The sequence below is a fragment of the Hemicordylus capensis genome, chromosome 1 (genome assembly GCF_027244095.1).
Source record: "Hemicordylus capensis ecotype Gifberg chromosome 1, rHemCap1.1.pri, whole genome shotgun sequence".
Taxonomy (NCBI): domain Eukaryota; kingdom Metazoa; phylum Chordata; class Lepidosauria; order Squamata; family Cordylidae; genus Hemicordylus; species Hemicordylus capensis.
Window position 1 is genome coordinate 106,796,882 of NC_069657.1, and position 21,278 is coordinate 106,818,159.

Consider the following 21,278-nt stretch of genomic DNA (forward strand, 5'->3'; position numbering starts at 1 on the left):
AGTAAACTCAAGCACTTTGTGTGGCCACACTTCCCATACTGTTGTGATTATGTTACTCCAGGAGGTGTGACCATTTATTCCTTGGTTCCTCTCATGAGAACACACATGTGCAGTAGCACTCTTCCCATTCAACTTCTTCTGTAGCCCTGAATATGGGAGGAGCTGGGTGTAGGGAGGAAGACGGGGAAGAGAATTCTAGGAAAGGCAAGGAACCACATATTTCTAATTCCAGCTTGTAAACATCACTTCTATCCTTCCCTTCAACAGAGTGCACTATAAGACACAGTATATAACACAGTCCTCAAAAAATCCAGTCCTGACGAGGTGCCCAATTTGTAAGGCAGCCAATAATGCAGAGACCTCTGTGGCTGGTTCTCTCTTTGTGTGTCCCAGCCCCTACCACCCCACTACTCACCCTGCTCCTTTTTATTTATTTTATTTATTTAAAATATTCCTATCCCACCCCTCCAGTACACTGCTGCTTGGGGCAGCTCACAACAGTTACAATGTAAAGTCAGACAGATAAAATTAACCAATTTAAGCTAAACAAGTTAAAAATCCAAGCTAAAACTACAATCAGAATTACAGATTGTAAAATGTCAACTTAAAAGTTATTTTTAAAAAACTAAAAACTAAGAATTGTTTTCTGCCTCAAACCGATTTCATCGTGCCTCAAACCAGAGGTGTATCTATTATTGTTGTTGTTGTTGATGTTGTTTCTATTTCTATACCGCCCTTCCAAAAATAGCTCAGGGCGGTTTACACAGAGAAATAATAGATAAATAAGATGGATCCCTGTCCCCAAAGGGCTCACATTCTAAAATGAAACATAAGATAGACACCAGCAACAGTCACTGGAAGTCCTCTGCTGGGGGTGGATAGGGCCAGTTACTCTCCCCCTGCTAAATAAAGAGAATCACCATGGTAAAAGGTGCCTCTTTGCCCAGTTAGCAGGGGCAATCTGGGTATCTAGGGAAAATAGCGCCTAGGGCAAGCACTGAAATTGCGCCCCCTGTCCAAACATCTGACACTAATCTTTCAGATAACTTTACCATAATATCAGCTGAAAAATACAAGTCTGAAGGTGACATACAAGTCACATATATGAATATGTGTACAGTGACTTATATTATATTATTTTTTTTTAAATTACCTGTATCCCCTTTGAGTGGCTTCCTAAAGGACATGGGGGGTCTACAAAGGCTCCCCCTCTCCCCCGCTGGCCTCTAGGGCCTCACAGGGACCCTTTAAGCATGTGTGGTGGCCATTTTAAAATATATATATTTTTGAATGGCCGTTGAAAACAAAATGGCCACTGCGCATGCTCAAATGCCCTCTGTGAGGCCTGGCATGGCCTAGGGCCTCACAGAGGTCATTTGAGCGTGCGCTGTGGCCATTTTGTTTTTGGCAGCCATTTAAAATTTTTTTTTAAAAAATGGTACCCCCTTTCAAGTGGTGCCCCACCCCTAAATATGCCCCTGCCTCAAACCCATTGCAGCACTTACTCAATCATTTCAACAACTTGAGCAAGTCTGACAACCCCTTCAGATAATAATGATGCCTGGGACTGCAGAAGCCAGAGGAATACCAGAAGGTTGTACCTCCTCTCTTCCAGAAGTTACATCATGTCCAGGGGACAACCAACTTGCCAAGTCATTGGCCACAGTAGGATAATCTGCAGGAAGTGCCTCCCCACTGACTCTGGCCCTGCCAGAAAGAACTCTATTTTATCTGGGAGAGGAGAGCTGGTCTTGTGGTAGCAAGCATGACTTGTCCCCTTAGCTAAGCAGGGTCTGCCCTGGTTGCATATGAATGGGAGACTTGATGTGTGAGCACTGCAAAATATTCCCCTCAGGGGATGAAGCTGCTCTGGGAAGAGCAGAAGATTTCAAGTTCCCTCCCTGGCTTCTCCAAGATAAGGCTGAGAGAGATTCCTGCCTGCAACCTTGGAGAAGCCGCTGCCAGTCTGTGAAGACAATACTGAGCTAGATAGACCAGTGGTCTGACTCAGTATATGGCAGTTTCCTATGTTCCAGTTGCCCTGTAGCTGCAGGAGCAAGTGCAAGCAGAACACTCTGAAACAACAAGGAATGCTGAGGAGGGTGTTTGTATTATTGTCATCTGTTGTCAGAGGCGTAACTATGGGGGGGCAGGGGGGGCACGTGCCCCGGGCACCATCTTTTCTGGTCACATGGGGGGCGCCGCCATGACAAAAAAAATTTTTTTAATTTTTTTTTTTAAAATTTTGTTAATACAAATGTTTCCTGCTCAGTGCAGCAGCACTGCAGCAGTCAAGGGAGCGCGCCGGCACCCCCTCCCCCACGAGTGGTCCCTTCCGCGCTGCCCGTGCCCCCCCCATTGCTTAGCTGACGCCTGGCGGCCAGTCAGTGGCCTGGCTTGGCGGCGGCGGGTGCTTGTGAGGAAAAACCTAAGTATAATGTAGTATGTTGGGGGGGCGGGGGGGCGCCATTTCAGTGCTTGCCCCGGGCGCCATTTTCCCTAGTTACGCCTCTGTCTGTTGTAAGCTGCTTTGGAGATAATTTGATCAAAAGTTGGGGCTCACACTTCTAAATAAACAAAGAGGTGCTTCACACGATCAAAGTGAAGTGCCTAGACATGGTTTGTGGGGAGAGTGGGCTTAGCCTGCTCTCCCCACACAAGCAAGGAGCCGTCCCTGGGCCAGATCAGCCATTTCTGGGCGGCCGATTCGGTCACCCACACGACTACAGTGAAGAGAGCTGGTCTTGTGGCAGCAAGCATGACTTGTCCCCTTAGCTAAGCAGGGTCCACTCTGGTTGCCTATGAAAGGGAGACTAGAAGTGTAAGCACTGTAAGATATTCCCCTCAGGGGATGGTGCCACTCTGGGAAGAGCATCTAGGTTCCAAGTTCTCTCCTGACCTATCCAAGATAGGGCTGCGAGAGATTCCTGCCTGCAGCCTTGGAAAAGCCGCTGCCAGTCTGTGTAGACAATATTGAGGGAGATGGACCTATAGTCTGACTCCATATATGGCAGCTTCCTATGTTCCTATGTACAGGATCCATCATGGGGATCAGGAGCCACCTGGCCCCCGCAAGTACCAGGATGCCCTGCACGAGTGCGCAGGGCATTCTGGGGAGACCCCTGAGGCTGGGAGACATGTTGGAGCCTCCCAGTCCAAGATCTCCTCATAAGTCTCTGTGATGCGGGGCTGCGCTGTGGCGACTCACAATCACCAAAATGGGTTAGTGGAGCCCTCACTCTGCTAACCTCATTTAAGGGTGGGGGATTAAGCGGCTCCCGGCGGCTCTTACGACTACTCAAAAGTGAGCTAAGGGAGCCCAGCCCACTGTCAAGCGGCCGTGAGAACCACTGAGAGCTGTGCAGCTTTCGGTGGTTAGCCTGCTTAATTCCCCCTCCCCTTAAATGAGGTTATTGGAGCAAGTGCTCCACTAACCTGTTTTGGCAATCGAACAGGGGGTAGTGTGTCAGGGAGAAGGGTGAGTTTATTGGGTTTTTGAACTTCGTATGTATCAAAAGCACAGTGCTGATTATGAAACTTTAAAATATTTTAAGAAGCACAAAAAGCATTTTTATATGTTTTATTCAATAATTTATTCAGTATGGAAAAGTGCTAAAGATTAAAAGAATCTAAAAAATTTACACTCATCTAAGAAAAATTCAAAGAAAAATGCTGAGAGTGAACATTTAAAACACATCTGGTTTCTACAGTGGGGGCAATCCTCTTTCTTCAATCCTCTTTCCCCCCTCTTCCTCAGTACTACAGATTGGCCAATGTTCAAGCATGTTTATGTGCTAAGTTGCAATCCTCAGGATCTGACAGGATAGAATTCTGGGGTGAACAGAGAACAGAAAAAAGACAGAATGACAAGCCAATTAATAGCATTTAGGTCAAGTAGAATGCAAACAATGTACTTTCCACTAGGCAGAAGCTCTGGGGAATGTAAAACTCTAGAGAGAAGGTGTGGTGCCTAGAAGTAAGGCATGTGAACTAACCATAAACACAGTGGGAGCAATAGGTCTTTAACATCCACAGAAGCCTTCCTGCTAAATGGTCTCCTTTCAATTTGATTTTTTTAAAAATTTAAACTGAAAACAAATCCTTTAAGAGGTTTTGCATCCTATGTATTTGGTGCATGCTTTCAACATGGAACCGAGTACCAGTGACACCTGTAACAAGACCCAAGAAATTTAATTTGCAAATAGTACCCTTCTGGTGAAAGCAGAAAGGCAAACAACCACCTTGTTAGTGAAGCTGATCCTTGACATTTGACTATTTATTCCATTGAAAAGATGGGCAGGGATAAAAACTTGTTTTACTGGATTACTTAAAGGGGAAAAAACATAATAATGTCATGGTTTATGAAGTCACCATACTGGCACACTCTTCAGTATTGCTTGATCTGAAGCACTTATTTCTTTATGATACAAGCCAAAAGATGTGACCAGATGCTAGTTTTAAATGTATTTCTGGCTGTAAACATGGAAATAGTTAAAACTTTGAGGGGAAACGTCTATGAACATTAACTGTGAGGTGTGAGCAGATCTGGGGTATGCCAGCAAGGGTGGCACTTGACGAATGATGTTTTGCATTCAAGAAGAAGGAAGACAGAAAAGACTGTAGGGGGAAAGTGTTATTTGTTCGTTTTTGTCAATGGTAACTAATTTGTAACATGTACATTGATTTAAACTTGGTTCCAAAGGAGAGAGATACTAATGTAGAGATCACTACATACAACCAGAGCTTTGCTTGCTGTTTTACCACAGCACTTTCTTAAGAACAACTGTGCCCAAAACATGTGGCTCTCTTTCACACATGCATGTCCTTTCTTTGGTTCCCAGCTTTAAAATCTAAAATTAAAAGCACTGAGCTCATTCTCACAACCAGCCCTACCCAGGTAGGGCAGGGCTAGCCTAGGTAAGGCTGGTCGTGAGAAGTGCCAGGATCACTCCCAATCCTCCACTCCTCCCGTGGGTAGCCTTGCTTTTCTACCCAGGCTAAAAGTGAGGTTGGACGGTGAGTGCATGCCTCCTACCTCACTCCCAGGTTGTGTGGGCACTTAGGCTGCCAACAGCCATCTTTGCCATAGAGCTGGGGGGAAGGAGTAGCCCAGCAACAAGAACTTTCCCAATGCACCACGCTGCTCATGTGGTGCATTGTGGCATTCCTGGCAGCCCAGTTTCCTACCCCCCCCCCCGACTCCTGCTCACTGCATAGCTTGTCTGGGCACATGGGCAGCAGAGCCCTCTTTGGGCTCCGATTGTGTGGAAGGCAAGTAGGCTCCTGCCTCCCCCGCTCCAGCACTCCCAAGCCCCAATCACTTTGGTTGTGTGAATGACCTCTGTGTGTGGGGGGGGGGGTATAATTTGGCAGGATTGAGTGGACCAAAGGACATCATGTGTGTTGACCTAAAGACAGCAGCAAACGTAGAAACATGTAAACTTTAAAATGAAATTAGTGAGTCTATTAAGTGCGCTTTGCATCTGAATGCATCCCAGAAAGGGTGCTCTTTGCTGAAATTATTTGTCAACTGCTGTTTATAGAAACTATCTGAGATCAGGATATCTGAAAGTCCAGCTGCTCCCATATGAACCTCTTCATATATTACTGCTGAAGCCTTGCTCTGCTGGGACCTTGCTCCAGCTGACTCCACTGGCTGCTGGGTGGCTTTCTGTTGTGGTACACAGACTATGAGCCCTTTCTCACAAACAGTGAGAAAGGGCTACCCAGTTTGCAGGGAGGGAGCCTGAAAGAGCTTACCTCCCCACAGACAATCAATCCAACGTCACTGGGAAGGCAGCTCACTCACCTACATGAGCACCGGCTGCTGCCAGTAGCTCTGAGTTTTGGGGTGCCAGGATGCATTGCCACATGTCACCCAGCCCCTCGGACCTCCAACAATGCACCACACAAGTGCATCATCCCATCCTCCCTGAGTCCCCAAGTCTGTTTGTAAACTCTTTCTACATTCCCTTGCAAGATTACATTTTTTAAAAAATACAGTAATTTTCTAGGAAAGAACAACTGTTCCAAAGCTTGCTTAAAGTTAAGACAATCTAACTGTTCCAAATACTATACCCAACAGTAATGCATAGCTTAGTTGTTTTAGCCAGCTTAGGAGATGAATGATAGCAATCCAGACACCACTTACATCCAGTATTTGAATTTCGTTAGCTTTGTTCACAGTTTAAATTCTCTCAAAGAGGGACATTTTCAATTAAAGAGACAGAGAGGCACTTCATACAATTAGTGAGCGTGCAGGGCATCATGGAGAGACCCCCTCCCCAAGGCTGGGAGGCTTGTTGGACCGTGGAAAAAGCCAGCATGATGGAGCACTTGCTTTGCCATGAATTCAGTGGACCAGTGGTTGCCCAGGTTTGGACAAGTTATTATCAATTGTAAAAGAAACTTTGTATAGTTAAAAACTGGTATAAGTGATGGCAATAATTTCTATAAAGCCAAGTAGCTTTGATTGCAACTGTGGCAAGCTAAATAACTGCTTTTAATTTTCTGTCGTGCTAGAACCCTGTTTAAATGGGGTTTTGGAGCATGTGTTCAGGGGCCATTTGGATGAAGAGCACACACACATGTGATTGAAGGATGCCCTGACAGCATGTTGGTGGGCATGCTCTCAGCACAGTTCCACCCCTCTTTTTGTTTTGGGGCTGTGTTTGTGTGAATCGGCCCAGGATCATGTGCATGGATGCCAGCATCTATGCAAGTAAGGATGTTTTGTTGGATGTTTTGTTTTTGTTGGATGTTTTGTTTTTGTTGGATGTTTTGTTTCTTATTACACAGTGTAATAAGAAACTGGAGTATTGTTTGCCAAAGAGTGTGTTTTCTTTAGGATCCTTGAAGGTTTGCTTTCTTGGGATTCTTGGTCTGAGATCTCAGAGATTAGCAGTGGGCCCTTGGCAGCAGCCCAACAATGATCACCCCGGACACTAGTTCCTGTGACACATACTGTAAAAAGAATGTGTTCTTTTAAGCCAGAGCTCCATTTTAATTCATATTCAGAACAAAACATTCCAAGAAACAGTTCAAATTTTGGTATGGACAGACTGTGCCAGCATATAAACCTCTCTCAGAGATGTTTGAAAGTTGTTCCATTAAGCTGCAGTTTTGCAGTGGGGGATGGGGTTGAGTGCTGCTCATAACAATTATGTGAAAACAAGTCAATGCAGGTTAGTAATTAACCTATTAAAAGGGATATATCCGCTCACACAGGAGCCTCTGTCACGCTGTACAGCATACAGAGCAACATTTTCACTGTGGTTGTAAATCAAAGGCTGGAAACAACATCTGTAGATATTAAGGAGGCAGCCACTTAAAATGAGAGTAAGCATTACAGCTAGTGCTAAAGATATCCTTTGCTCTCTGCTCTAGTAGCATCCTGTTGACCTCTTTTTTCCAAGAAAATAGCTTGACCTTATTCTAGCCACAACTGTTTTCAGATAGAGGAGAAGAGAGGAGAGAGAGCTGGTCTTGTGGTAGCAAGCATGACTTGTACCCTTGGCTAAGCAGGGTCCACCCTTGTTGCATATGAATGGGAGACTACATGTGTGAGCACCACTGTAAGATCTTCCCCTCTGGGGATGCAGCCACTCTGGGAAGAGCATCTAGGTTCTAAGTTCCCTCCCTGGCATCTCCAAGATAGGGCTGAGAGAGATTCCTGCCTGCAACCTTGGAGAAACCACTGCCAGCCTCAGGGGCATAGCTAGGGGAGAAGGGGCCTGTGTTTAACCCTCTCTCCAGTGGCCCCTTGGAGTGAGGGAGATAATGAAGAAGATAGGGAGGAGTGGAGCTGGGGGGCCCTCAGGACCTTGGGGGCCCGGGTACTTTGAATCCATCTGCTCAATTATAGCGACACCCCTGGCCAGTCTGTGTAGACAGTTCTGAGCTAGATGGACCAATGGTCTGACTCAGTATATGGCAGCTTCCTATGTTCCCATGAGGTACATTTCCCCCCCCTTGCTGTAACTCAAGTTCACCAATACTGAAAGAGCAGGTTGCTTTGAGGTTCCAAAGGAAACAAAGCCAGAATCTTTCTTTACTGAAACTTTCTTAATAGTGTCATGTTTTGTCACATTTGGGAGTGAGAAGCAAAGAGGACATTGTGATGAAGACATTGCTCATTAGAGATGAACAAAATGGGTAAGGGAGCTCATTTAATCAGAGGCATTTTCAGATTTGGGTGAGGGACTGATTTGAGCTTGTTGCAGCATTGTAAGTCCACTGGATGCCCTCATTTCCTGTAGATTTTTTTTTTTACCCTACCAGTATAAAACTATTACCAAACATACATTTAAATAAGCAGAGGGTCTTTTGTGCGTATTTGTTCACCCCATCCTCTTTCCTTTAGTTAAGTTATTTGGCTAAGAATAAAATGTTTTGAGTCTTTTGACTTGTTATGCCATCCACAATTTTCAGCCTTAGAATGATGACATCCTCCCTGTAACAAGAAAAAATAGGGCTCTAACAGAGTGCAATTTTTTAAAATGGGTTTTCCAGCTGTGATTCAGTGAAGTTGAACATTAAGTGGCAGTACTACAGAGGGAAATTGTTCTGTGTTGTTGAGTCTCAAAGAAAGGCCTTTCTTTTTATCTCTTTTCATTAAATAAACAATAGTGAACGGCTCTTTTTCAATTGCCTCATATTAGGAGTTAAGTAGCGGGGTTTTTTTAAAATCTCGAGCCCTGAGGAAGATAGACTGGCCTGACTGCAGAGAGTCATATTTTCCCTGTTCTCTCTGAGTAGGCCCCTAATCCTTCTTATCAGGGACAGAGGCAGTGATGCGGGGGGGGGGGGGCACAGCGGCTAGGGCAGAGATGGGTAATAACTGGGTAGGATGGCCAGATGAAAAAGAGGACAGAGCTCCTGTACTTTTAACAGTTTCCACAGAGGAGAAATCTTGACAGACTATTTTTTTTCTGACTGCTCTGTCAGCTATGCCTACTGAAATCCCCCCTCCTCAAAATAAGTAAGATACAGGATACTTGTCCTTGTACTTTGCTTCTGCTCCTTTATAGGTGGTCACAGCCCTTGAAGTTTTTAACTGTCACAGGGACTCCATGAGAAGTGATTCTCTTTATTTAGCAGGAGGAGAGTAACTGGCCCTATCCACCCCCAGCACAATACCTCCAGTGACTGTTGCTGGTGTCTATCATGTTTCTTTTTGGATTGTGCGTCCTTTGGGGACAGGGATCCAACTTACTTACTTACACATTTCTCTAGGTAAACCACTTTGGAAACTTTTGTTGATAAGCGGTATATAAATATTTGTTGTTGATAACGAGAAGCTGGCAAAATGGGCTTGGTACTCTCAAAGAGGGCTACCAGCTGAGGGAATTCAAGCTGTGCTTCATATATCTTATTTCTGACTTAACCTATATTAGAATCTTGTTTATGGCTATGGGCACTGATTTTTTCACCTGAATGGGGTGAGCTGGCAGGTATGCACTGTAAGTATGCTATAGGGGATGTAGTGCTATATTGTGCTGTACAGAACCACCATTTACATTCCGTTTCCAGCAGATTACAGAAAAGCAGTGCCTCAGCAACACTAAAGGACCTTTGTGTGGAAACAACCTAGTGGGAAACTAAACCCCATACATGATGACTGCTCCTTTCCTTTAAGCTACAGAACTTGTCAACCATCACTTCTTCAGTCTTGTCTGGATTCATATTCAATTGGCTCACGCAGAACCAGATGCCTGTCATGGCCAGGCACTGTCAAAGGAATAGGTGAGATGAAAAACAAAAATAGAACCAGCTGATATCCATGTACTAAAGACATCTCTCTCCAGATCATCACATGATCTCACGCAGCAGCCTCATATACATGTTGGAGAACAAAACTGACAGGAGCTGAAGGGCCTCAGAGGGAAGGCAGGGAGATGAGGATGAGCAATAAGGGATTGCCTTGCTAAAGGATTGCCTTGCTAAGAATTGAACAGAACTACTCAATAGGGATTCTGTGGATGTCTGCCAGGACATACTGATATATCACCAGCATCAACAAAATAAAAGACGAAAAAGACCTAATAGGCTATATAGGGTATAGTTTCCTTTTGTTGGTCTCTACCCACCTTAAGTGGTGCAGCGGGGAAATGCTTGACTAACAAGCAGAAGGTTGCCAGTTCAAATCCCCGCTGGTACTATATAGGGCAGCAGCGACATAGGAAGATGCTGAAAGGCATCATCTCATACTGCACAGGAGGAGGCAATGGTAAACCCCTCCTGTATTCTACCAAAGAAAACCACAGGGCTATGTGGGCACCAGGAGTCAAAATTGACTTGATGGCACACTTTACCTCACTTTACAAATGATCACAAAGTACACTTGGTGTTCTTCCTAACCTGAAGACCAAATCAGTGAGGATCCAGAAGTATGTACCTGAGCAATGCGCCTTCACCAGTCTTCCTCTAAAAAGAGCAGCAGTGGATTACCATCATCCTAAACCATGACAAAGGAGTTGGGGGCTGGAAAGCTATTCCAAGTTTTTAGGAATCACCTTCAATATCTTTAGGCCTTGTAAAAGAAATATGTGGTTTGTTTTTTTTAAAGTAATGTTTCAAATTCCTAGGTGTTATTGCCAGAGTTTTGAGCACCCAGGCAACTCAATGCCTAATACATTTCCAGCTTTTGGCAAGGTTATTATAGTAGTAAATCAAAAGCCTTGTTGCTTTGAGGCTATGAACACATGACACATGCATTAATGGAGGATCAAATTGTAAGCCTCATTCATGCTGTCAAGCAGTGACTCAGTGAGATTCACTCAATGGGACAATTTATATGAGTATTCATTACTTTTTTTGTAATTTTACCCATGCCATACAGTCTGGGCCATTGCCTCTGTGTGTGCATCACATTAGTTTCATTTCTAAGGGCTCCCCCCCCACACACACACACCCTTTATCATTCCATGAATTAAAGATAACACAGGTACTTGCTGTATACTACCAGGATAGATTCTTTGCATACATTAAAACTCAGTTACTAGAAACATAAATAAGTAATGATTATTGATCTCAGAATGGTAATAACCTCAAAAAAGTATAACAAACAATGTAAAAAATATACTTTTAAAAAAACTTCTAATGTTCAAGGCAAGAGGCTAATGGCAATTCTGGGAAAAAATAATGTACATGAGTGTAACACATTGCTCTTTTAATCTTATAAAAAATTGAAGAAATAGAGCAATCAATAGTGCACAGCAAAGCTGCCAAATAGTTCATTCAGAGTTGGACATCCGGAAATAATTACTAGGTAACATTTTCTAAAGCACTGCATCTTGGTGACTTCTCCTGTAATCTGCAAGACATTCACATGGAACTAAGCTCCACTGACTTTAATGTAACTTAAAGAGAGCTGAGGTAAGGCTGCAATCCTAAGCACACTTACTAGGAATAAGTCTCATGTCACACAGTGGTACTTACTCCTGAGTAAACATGAAACATTTATTTTTGTTTCATTATTAGATTGATATCCTGTTTTCCTTTCATTATGGAACTCACAGCAACATACATGGGTTCTCATGCAATCTCTCATCAGACCCAAACTTGTATAACTTCAGCAAGGTTGCATCGGACCAGCCACTGTGTGTTGGAGTCCCCGCATCTCAGCCATGAAATCATTAGATGGTCTAAGGCAAGCCATCAATATCAGCCTCATTCTCTATAGCAGCCATATGGAGATGATGATAATACTGAGGTGCCTGTTACAAGGGTTACTGAGATAATGTTTGTCAAATGCTTGGAACACACTGAAGTACTAGATACATGCTAAGTATTAACTACTGTGTGTCATGGGCATCTGCAGGATCTGGGAGAGGGGCAAAGTGTATAAATACAAATGTATACCTAGAATATGCAAACTGCTCCACATTAATCCAGTCATGAATCTGGCGGGGGGCTATCCCCTTGACACTCCTATGGAAACTCATGCTGTTTGCTTAAGATTTCAGCTCATAGCCTAATCCTATAGACCAGGGTTTCTCAACGTGTGGGTCCCTAGACGTAATTGGACTTCAACTCCCATAATCCACAGCCCCAGTGGCCTTTGGTTGGGAATTATGGGCGTTGAAGTCCAATTACATCTGGGGACCCACACACTAAGAATCCCTGCTATAGACCTGTAGGTTATGACATCACAACAAAAGCAAAGGAAACAGGGCTCTACCTCCAGACTATGCAGGCTCAACCCCTAAGCATTTACTACTGTCGTGCAAACAGATGCACCCTGCTTCTTTTGAACCTACCGGATTGGCTTTTAAGATGTCTCACAGCATAGCTGTTGGTGGTAGTACTACATTCTTCCTATCCATTCCTTGAGGGTGTCACCTTAATAAATTACATGGCGACATGATAAGACAGTTCTTGTCGACCCAGCAGCCTAATGCCACTTTGAGATTCAGGTATGCCTCCTTGCAGTGTTGGGGTGATCAGAAAAAGGGTATCCAATCCTCTATAGTGCTCCACTAGCAAACAAGCTCATGTGACCACTAGCAAGAAGATCCTGATCCAACTTACTTGGGCATCAGCTGCATTTTGAAAAATGGGCCTTCACTTCCCCCACAAACATGTATTCAGCACTAGGCTGCCAGACACGTACAGCTGTGATTTATTAATCAGTTATACAAAAGGCTTACATGTGTAAGGCTTAATTGATCTGTGAATCTGGCTATAATTTTTTTAAAAAAACCTTAGTCTTGAGCAACCACATTCTCAGATAGCTACAACAACACAAACCCCATTAAAATGAAAGGTGTTTGCAAAATGGAAGTTGTTAGAGGACTGCAGACTCAAATTGTAATACTAACCATTTATATGTGAGTTCCACTGGAATAAAAGGAATCCACTGCTAATTAATGGGCATGATGTAGGATCCAATGATCATCTGTGTACTGCGGGAATTTGCAGACCTTGCCTTCCTACAGCAACCCTTGAGTGCATGCATGCCATGAACTCATACATACCAAAAAGCTTGCACATTTGGAACTGCACTTGGATCAGGATATTGATAAAGTCACTGGCTAACAGGAAATGCACCAGTACTTCTGAAAAATTCAACTAATTCAGCTCCACTGCTGGCCCAATAGTGGAAGTAAATGTCAACAACTTCCCCTTCCTCAGGAAGTGATCTGTGCCACCCAAAAATATGTCCCTGAGGATGACACAGCCCTTAGGGTCATATTTTAAGATGACACAGAGAGCTTCTGGGGGAAGGAGACATCATCAAAATTTCACCCCAGCACACACACACTAGCACCAGTACAGAGTTATTCTGGAACTCTTCCAAAGCACTGGTCTTACACCACTGCTTTTCCCACTGCACCAATGCTTTGTCAGTCAGGATGTCACTTCTGTGCTCACAAAGAAGCATTCACAAAGAAGCTCACAAAGAAGCAGAGCCAGTGTGGTGTAGTGGTTAGAGTGGTGGACTAGGACTGGGGAGACCTGAGTTCAAATCCCCATTCAGCCATGAGACTTGCTGGGTGACTCTGGGCCAATCACTTCTCTCTCAGCCTAACCTACCTCTCAGGATTGTTGTGAAGAGAAACTTATGTATGTAGTACACCGCTCTGGGCTCCTTGGAGGAAGAGTGGGATATAAATGTAATAATAATAATAATAATAATAATTATTATTATTATTCTAGGCATGGGCGTGGAACTTTTTGGATCCTGGCCACCTCCTGGCATCCTATGGATGCTAGTCTCTCTCTTTACAGAATTACAGATTTGTTTTCTTTGAGAATGAAAAATAAACTGACACTCATCTAATAAAGCAATGAAAGGAAGATGAATATTATTTCTTCTTGTAATGAGTGGAAGAAATACATAGATTAAAACTATTGGTTTTTAAAATTAAATGTTCCCCCCCCACAGGCTGAACATAAGCAGTTTAATAATTTACTGAAGGTGTTCACATACAGTCTTCTGCCTAACAAAGTAGATGGAAAAGACAAATAACTGTATGGCCCTGGAATTCCAGTTATGGTAACCAGCATGTTTTAAATTCCAGTAAAGGTTATGTTTCAACAAGTGTATCTTTCTATTCACTTACTGAGTTGTACTGGCTAGAGTAGATGCATAATTCTGAGCAGGGGCCAGAAAGTTGGTTCCTGTTACACTCAAACATTCCATGTATAACCTCTGGCAGTGTGTCATCCCAACGCTGCTATGTATGCAGACTGCCGCTATGACCCATCTTAATTCTCTCTGCAGTTATAACACCTTCAAGGTGCCCACGTCATAAAGAGATTCTGCATCATGAGTGAAACTTTTTGCCATCTACTAAAGTTTGATTTTGAATCACAGTGTTGGAAGGGATTAGAGATAATGTAGTCAGCTCCCTTGAAAAGAAGGACGGATCATGCAGCCACAAACTGCACAAAGATGAACTTATGCAATTGCCTGAGTTTTCAAACAAGGTACGGACTCCCTTTATCTGCCTCAGTTAAATATAGGAATTACCTTGCTGGAGAAGACCAAAGGTCCATCATATCCTATATTCTGTTTCCTGCAGTGACCTACCAGAAGCAGGGCATGGTGACAGCCTTCCCCTGGTCTGTCCACTACGTCTGATATTCAAGAGGTATATTGCCTCTAAATATACCAGTTGCATTTAACTATCATGGCTAATATGTGCCGATAGACCTATTGTCCATGAATTTGCCTAAACCCTATAAAAACCACATCTTGTGCCACTCATTATCACAAGATGTGGTCTTCAGCATCTTGTGGTAATGAGTGCCATAGGCTATCCATGTGTTGTGTGCAGAATGTTACATAAGAACGTAAGTTGTGAGGAGTTGGGTAAGTTTCCCAACTATCTGAATTCAGCAACATATCTTCATGTATCCCCATCACCACCAATGTTAGTTTAATCTTTCTGTAGACAGCACTCTTTGTTCATCTGCACCCAAATCTTTTTGCTCCTTTAGCTCAATGGGGATGTATTATATGAAACATATGGGATTTCCCTCTTACTATTTTCTGAGATTTACCAACAGGGGCCTATTGCTCTGTGTTACTTTGTGTCACATAGAGAGGACTCCTATTTGGGGCTGATCCCCACTGGTTCTCTTCTTGCCAATTTGTGGGCCTTTACCGTCTTCAGAACGTGGTGCTGGTATTATCTGGGGAGAAGACCTCATTAAACAGTTCTGCTAATTTAAAAGCCTGGACAAATCAAGTCAGGCTACCCAAGGCAACTCTCCCATTGGAACTGGGGCCAATCTGAACTTTGGAGTAAAACGCGTCGGCCCTGAAATGACAGATGCGTAGAGGACCTTCCTACTATTCGGGAAAGAGGGAGAGAGGAAAGGGGTGGCAAGAATTCCCTCTTCAACCCTCCCTCTTTATTTCGTATGTAGTTTTTGTTCTCCCGCTTTCGACCAGTAGAGGGCCTCCTTCGCCATTAAAAAATAAAAACAAATCCCCGATCCACAACCACAAACGGATCACCGCACAGCCACAGTGTACTGTAACAGGAGGGCTTCTTTGGTTGTTGTTGCCACTCGAATGGCCCCCGAGCGCAGACATCCCACCCCACTTTCCTTGAAGCCCCGCGACACTGTAAGGCGCACGGTTGCACCAAGCTTTGCAGCACTACCAAGGCGGAGGGGAAACCCCTATCACCATCACCACCCACAAACCGTCTTCCTCTGCGAAGCAACCTATGTGGGCTCTTTGCCTTACACATACCATTTGATGGACAAGCTGGGGGAGCCCTGCCTGCTTGCCTGCCAGGGGCGCCCAAGTGCGTGCCTCTCCTCTCGCCCTGTACCTAAGCTATTGCTGGCAGTCGCCGCTGCCCTGCGTGAAATTCCGCAGCCGAGAAAGTGCGCGCCAGGCAGTCACACACGGAGTGGGAAAGTTAGAGAGGACGCGAGGGGCGGAGGGGGTGTGATCACAACAGGCGAGTCAGAGGTGGCGGAACTGGGAGCGCGGGGTGGGGGCGGTGGATGGAGGGAGAGAGAGAGTGCCAAGTCCTCGGAGCCTGCCAAGGCACAGCAACACACGCGAGCCGAGCAGGTGTCTGGTGGCGGTTGCTTCGAATGCGTGGCGGGGCAGAACAAAGAGGGCACCGGAGTCGCCCACGCTGCGATCTGGATCCCGAGAGAAGAATCCTCGCTTCCCCCCCCCACCTTTGTAGGCTGCCCTCCTGTGTGTGTACCCAGCCGAACTCAGTGGGACTTTGCCTCGAGTCAGCTGCCCAGGTTCGCGCCTGGCCGGGCTCCTACGCCGATTGCCAGCTGCAAATCGCCTTCTACTGCTGCCAGCCAGGAGGCGCGTCTTCCTGCCACCCGCCGCCTTGCCAGGCTTTCCACGCCTGAGCCTGAGCCCCACTCTCCTGCTCCCAACCACGGAGTTCCCCACTTCGGGACGGTGGCAAGGGGGCGTGGGGGCGAACTTCGTCCCCACTCCCATGCCGTCCCGAGTCCCCTTCGTCCGTTCCCCGGTTGTCCAGCGCCTCTGCCCCAGACTCGCTCCAGAGCCTCGCAGCAGCACTCTCCCGCCGGCACCTCCTCCAGCTAGGCTGGAGTCAACTTTTTCGCGGCCGCGCCTGTCCACTCCTGGCCCTACCTTGCCGTCCACACAAAGCCTGCTCGGGTCCCCTCCGGAGAGTCACATCCTCTCCCAGCCGTCCAGTCCCTCCAGCCGCCTCCTGCAGCTCCAGAAACACAGGAGGAGGCAAGCAGCTCAAATGTCTCATCAAAGCTTTATGAAGGGTGGGAGGGCAACGGAGTTGTTGGGAGCCTCTGATCTCTTTCTCTCCCTTCCTCCCCCCTACCGCGCACCACCCCCCTGGCTGGCGTAGGAGCCTCTCGCAGCACGAGCCCGGCTGTGCCCCCACACCGCCCCATCGCCCCCCCCCCCTTGTGTTTGGCTTCTCCTCACTCAGGAATTATTTAGATCTCCGTTTGGGCTTCTATTGGTCAAGCTGCTTCCAAGCAGGAACACCAGCAACGGGTCGCCCAGTTTAAAGCAACCGCAACAACTCCCCCCACCAGCGCCCCCGGCCTGCGCTCCATCCCATCGCCGGGCTGCAAAGAAAAGCCCCTGGCCGCTGCCCAATACTGTTGGTTCCCAAGAGGAGTTCCTTTCTCCTCCTCCTCCTCCTCCAAACTTTCTGTCCCGTCCCTGTCTGGATAGGTTTAATCTAGAGCCATATATCTGTATATACAAAACCGGTTTGTATATACAGTACTCAGATCTCATCTTTCCTTGTATCCTTCTCTTCTCCTTCCCCCGCCCCGCAACCAACGACAGTGCCACACTTTATCTTGAAACAACACATAAAGTACCATTGCACATAATTGAAACCCACGTGCAGAGTTTTCTCAGGGTACTTTTACCCAGACCCAACTTTCCCCAACTTGCAAGCCACGAACCGGCCCTTGACGTCACACGAGAGGGCATTATTCAATAAGATTCCTCCAGAGTAAGCGGTCAGGGATTGCAGATCCCAGTTTCAAGGCGAACAACGGAGAGGATCGGGTAAAAAGAGATGAAATCGCAACAAGCGGCGTGATAAAATACTAATACACATTTACAGCAAAATCCGGGAATGGACGGGGAGGAGGAGGGTGTACACCCCGTTCCTGAAATGTTAGAAATCTCTTAAAAGCCGGAGAATATTAGCTTACTTGTTCGTGCATTAAACAAACCAGATCCATTTAAATATAGCTCCCTCACTGACCTCTTCATAGTCTGCCTATTAAGAATGCAATCAAGATAATAACAAACATTGTTTATTAATGAAGATTCCGGATAACGTTACAACTAGTCACTTTCGAAGAGAACACGTAGCGGGCAAACGTGCACTATCTAGCCAGCCAGCGGACTTTCTCGCAGACATAACAAGACAGTCAGAAACCCCAAACTCACCTTTTGCGTTGTTGGGTTGTTTTTTTAAACGCCTACTTGCAAAAGTCAGCACCAAGAGCGCCACATGAGAGATGTCTTGATGTAACACCCACCCAAATGTGCTCCGGCGTGTTGGCTTTGGGGATGGAGAGATTAATTTTCTTTTAAAATTAAAAATTAAAAAAAAAAAAAAAGCCCCCACCGTCTGGTCCAAATCTGTCTTGCGTCCCCCGGCCCCCTTTTTCGGTTTATGCCGCAAAGAGATTAAATTATTGATAGTGGAAATTGCATGGCGGAGGTAATAATGGCACCCCCTGATTGAGTAGCTCCATTTGATCTTGGTCAGGACGGAGAGATTTCATGCTAGCTTCGCTTGCGAGGGTTAGCTCACGCTTGATTAAAATCTCGCCAGCGCCGTGAATGGAGTGTGGATGGGAATCCACACGAGTGCTCCGCTCTACACTCTTGACGTGTCTGTCATCTGATACCCCGCCTGCCTCAGATAGAGACACCACTGCATGGATTACGAGGAATCACAATCCCATACATGCGAAAGATGCCTCCCATTTTTCCTGTGAGCTCGCAGCCTGTAGTTGCCGCCCCCTGCACGTGTTTGTGATGTTCTCGCTTCAGTTGCTTCAGTTTCTCCTGAAGCACAACAAGAGGGGTTCCCTCCTTGGCGAAAGCACACGGCACGCGGCTTTTTTTGGACACACATTCTCATGGGTTCTGTGGAAGTAGTAGGAATCCCTTTTCTGTAAAGCGTCAAGGCCTGCGTTTGAGTTCACTGGTTTAAGACACAGAGCTGTTGCCCGTGGCTTGCTTGTGTCGGGACCTACTAGAAATGGACTCGCCGGGGCCTTCAAGCTACTTCCCAAGCCCACCACAGAGCTAACATAGTGGTGAATATCACACAGCTTTCACACCGTTTAAGCTTTTCTAAGGCCCTCTAAATAGACAAGGCAACTCCAATCCAATGCTTTTTCAAGTTCTCAGCAAACTTTAAAACACTATACTTCTTAGATTTAAGCAGAACAAAATGTAAACATATTTAATTCCTCCCTCCCATGTAGTGATAGATAGATAGATAGATAGATAGATAGATAGATAGATAGATAGATAGACTTAATTACAGTCTTTGACCAGTACATCCCATGTAGTGTAGCTACTTTATTTATTTATTTATTTATTTGATTTCTATACCGCCCTTCCAAAAATGGCTCAGGGCAGTTTACACAGAGAAATAATGAATAAGATGGCTCCCTGTCCCCATAGGGCTCACAATTTAAAAAGGAAACATAAGACAGACATCAGCAATAGCCACTGGACAGATGCTGTGCTGGGGGTGGATAGGGCCAGTTACTCTCCCGCTGCTAAATAAAGAGAATCACCACATTAAAAGGTGCCTCTTTGCCAAGTTAACAGGGGTCAGAATTCTTTAAAGGAATCACCTTTGCACTGTGATCAAAAGCACACTTATTAATAGTTGGCCTCCAATTGCACTAAGGAAATAGTTTATAAGTGCCATGTGGGTCAAGTAAGGCTGCCACGAGCTTCTTTTGCCTGCATGTGTTGAATTTCTGTCTGCCATGCAGCTGTTAAACAGATGTAGTTTTTCCTAGCATGGAGATGCAATGAGGTAGAATGCTTCTCTTGTTGGAACTCTGTTACATAGCTGTTAAAGGCACTCTGCCCTCCACCCACCACCCACGCCCCAGGGATGTTGTAGACTGCTGAGTCTGCATGGAAGTTGTACCCTCTGATCTGATAGTCTCCCTCCCTAATCCTTGATTTGTGCAGGCTGGTTGTAGCCACTCATTGATGAGGAAATGGTACTCTGTACATGCTTAAAGACATGCTTAAAGGCATGCTTAAATAAATTTTATTTTATTTTTATTTCCTATTTCACATGTTCCAGTGACAGAGAGCCAATGGGAGAAAGACACTGTCCACACAAGTTAAAATGAGATGTCAATTTGTGGCTATCCCAGAACAGAGAGGAGAGCTGGTCTTGTGGTAGCAAGCATGACTTGTCCCCATAGCTAAGCAGGATCTGCCCTGGTTGCATATGAATGGGAGACTTGATGTGTGAGCACTGCAAGATATTCCCCTCAGGGGATGAAGCCACTCTGGGAAGAGCAGAAGGTTTCAAGTTCCCTCCCTGGCTTCTCCAAGATAGGGCTGAGAGAGATGCCTGCCTGCAACCTTGCAGAAGCCACTGCCAGTCTGTGAAGACAATACTGAGCTAGATAGACCAGTGGTCTGACTCAGTTTATGGCAGTTTCCTATGTTCCTATGTTCCTAACACCATTGGCCTAATTGTTTTCTGGGCACTTCTGAACATTCTGGTTTGATGCTACAGGGCAGTACTGGCAGCATCTTTAGAATATTACACACATATTGGCTGGATTTGGAGCAGCATATCCATGCCTGCAATTACATGACATCTGACATGATGTGACTGACAGACACTCCAGACACTGCCAGGCCAGTAGAAGCCCACACAGTGGTAGATGGCATAGGGCCCTAGAAGGCACACTCATCCACCACCATGTGTAGGGAGTACCACACAAGAGACCTGATTGTGCTCGTCTTCTACCTTGGGGTGGGCCTTAGGGCTTGTAGGGATGGAGCAAATCTCCTGTCTGTGTGTCCCATCAGGTCTTCTGAGCGCCATAAATTGTTTGTTGAGGCTCACAAGCACCAAAGAAAGAAATACGTAGCCTCAGATAGAGAAGATGGTGGGTAGACACAATTAAGGGTTGCTCCCTAGAAGCCTGAAGTTTCCACATAGAAGTCACTTCCAGGTAGAAAATCATGTGAATCGTATGTGTGTATACATTGCAAGTTTGCAGTTGCCATCAGTTCTGGCTTCAGGCCCGATGTAGAGACGTAGAGAGACATTTTTGAACATTTGGTATATGTAGCAAATGACCAGTAGGAGCCACACAGTTGCTAACATGGAAGTGAGTGACCATGTGAGAAACTGCATGAAGTGGCCATGAGAGTAAAACGACACGTTACTTTGGACATGTCCTATGCAGTGGCAGGTTTGGTTTTACTTTGCTAAATAGCACAAGCCGGAGGGACTTCAGATCAGGATCATGGTGGAGCTTTTGCCCCACCATGGCTGCAGTCCAGAATGCCCCTTCTCTTTACCCCACACCAAAGCATGCAGCAGGGTAGCATGTGCTGAAAGTAACATGTGCTTAGTAACGTCTAAGGGTTTTCCTCATCTTGCTTACTGAGGTTGGGACAAGAAGCAGGGATGGGCGACAGAAAGCAGATGGACAGGCATTGTTCCAAAAGAACGGATTTCTTCTTGGTATCTGTCTTCCTTCTGAGGGCTTTATCAGTTATTGTGTTACTTTATCCCACTCCAAGGTGGAGTGAGATGGTGGTT

General features: G+C 45.5%; 1 protein-coding gene across 8 annotated transcripts in view; it reads right to left on the minus strand.

Annotated features, from left to right (window-relative positions):
* The window catches only part of BDNF (brain derived neurotrophic factor), a 93,581-nt gene that overhangs the window by 31,296 nt on the left and 41,007 nt on the right, over nt 1-21,278 (minus strand). Inside the window, exons 1-2 of one of the 8 annotated variants that reach the window (XR_008314025.1) lie at nt 16,592-16,754; nt 3,584-3,831 (exon numbers count right to left, since the gene is read on the minus strand). The exons of 5 other annotated variants lie outside the window; for them this stretch is intronic. The gene's annotated coding sequence lies outside the window, so the exon portion shown is untranslated. Of the gene's footprint in view, nt 1-3,583; nt 3,832-16,591; nt 16,755-17,896; nt 18,386-21,278 lie in introns of those variants that run through there. 2 more of the 8 variants (XM_053286640.1, XM_053286641.1) reach the window with 2 other exon arrangements.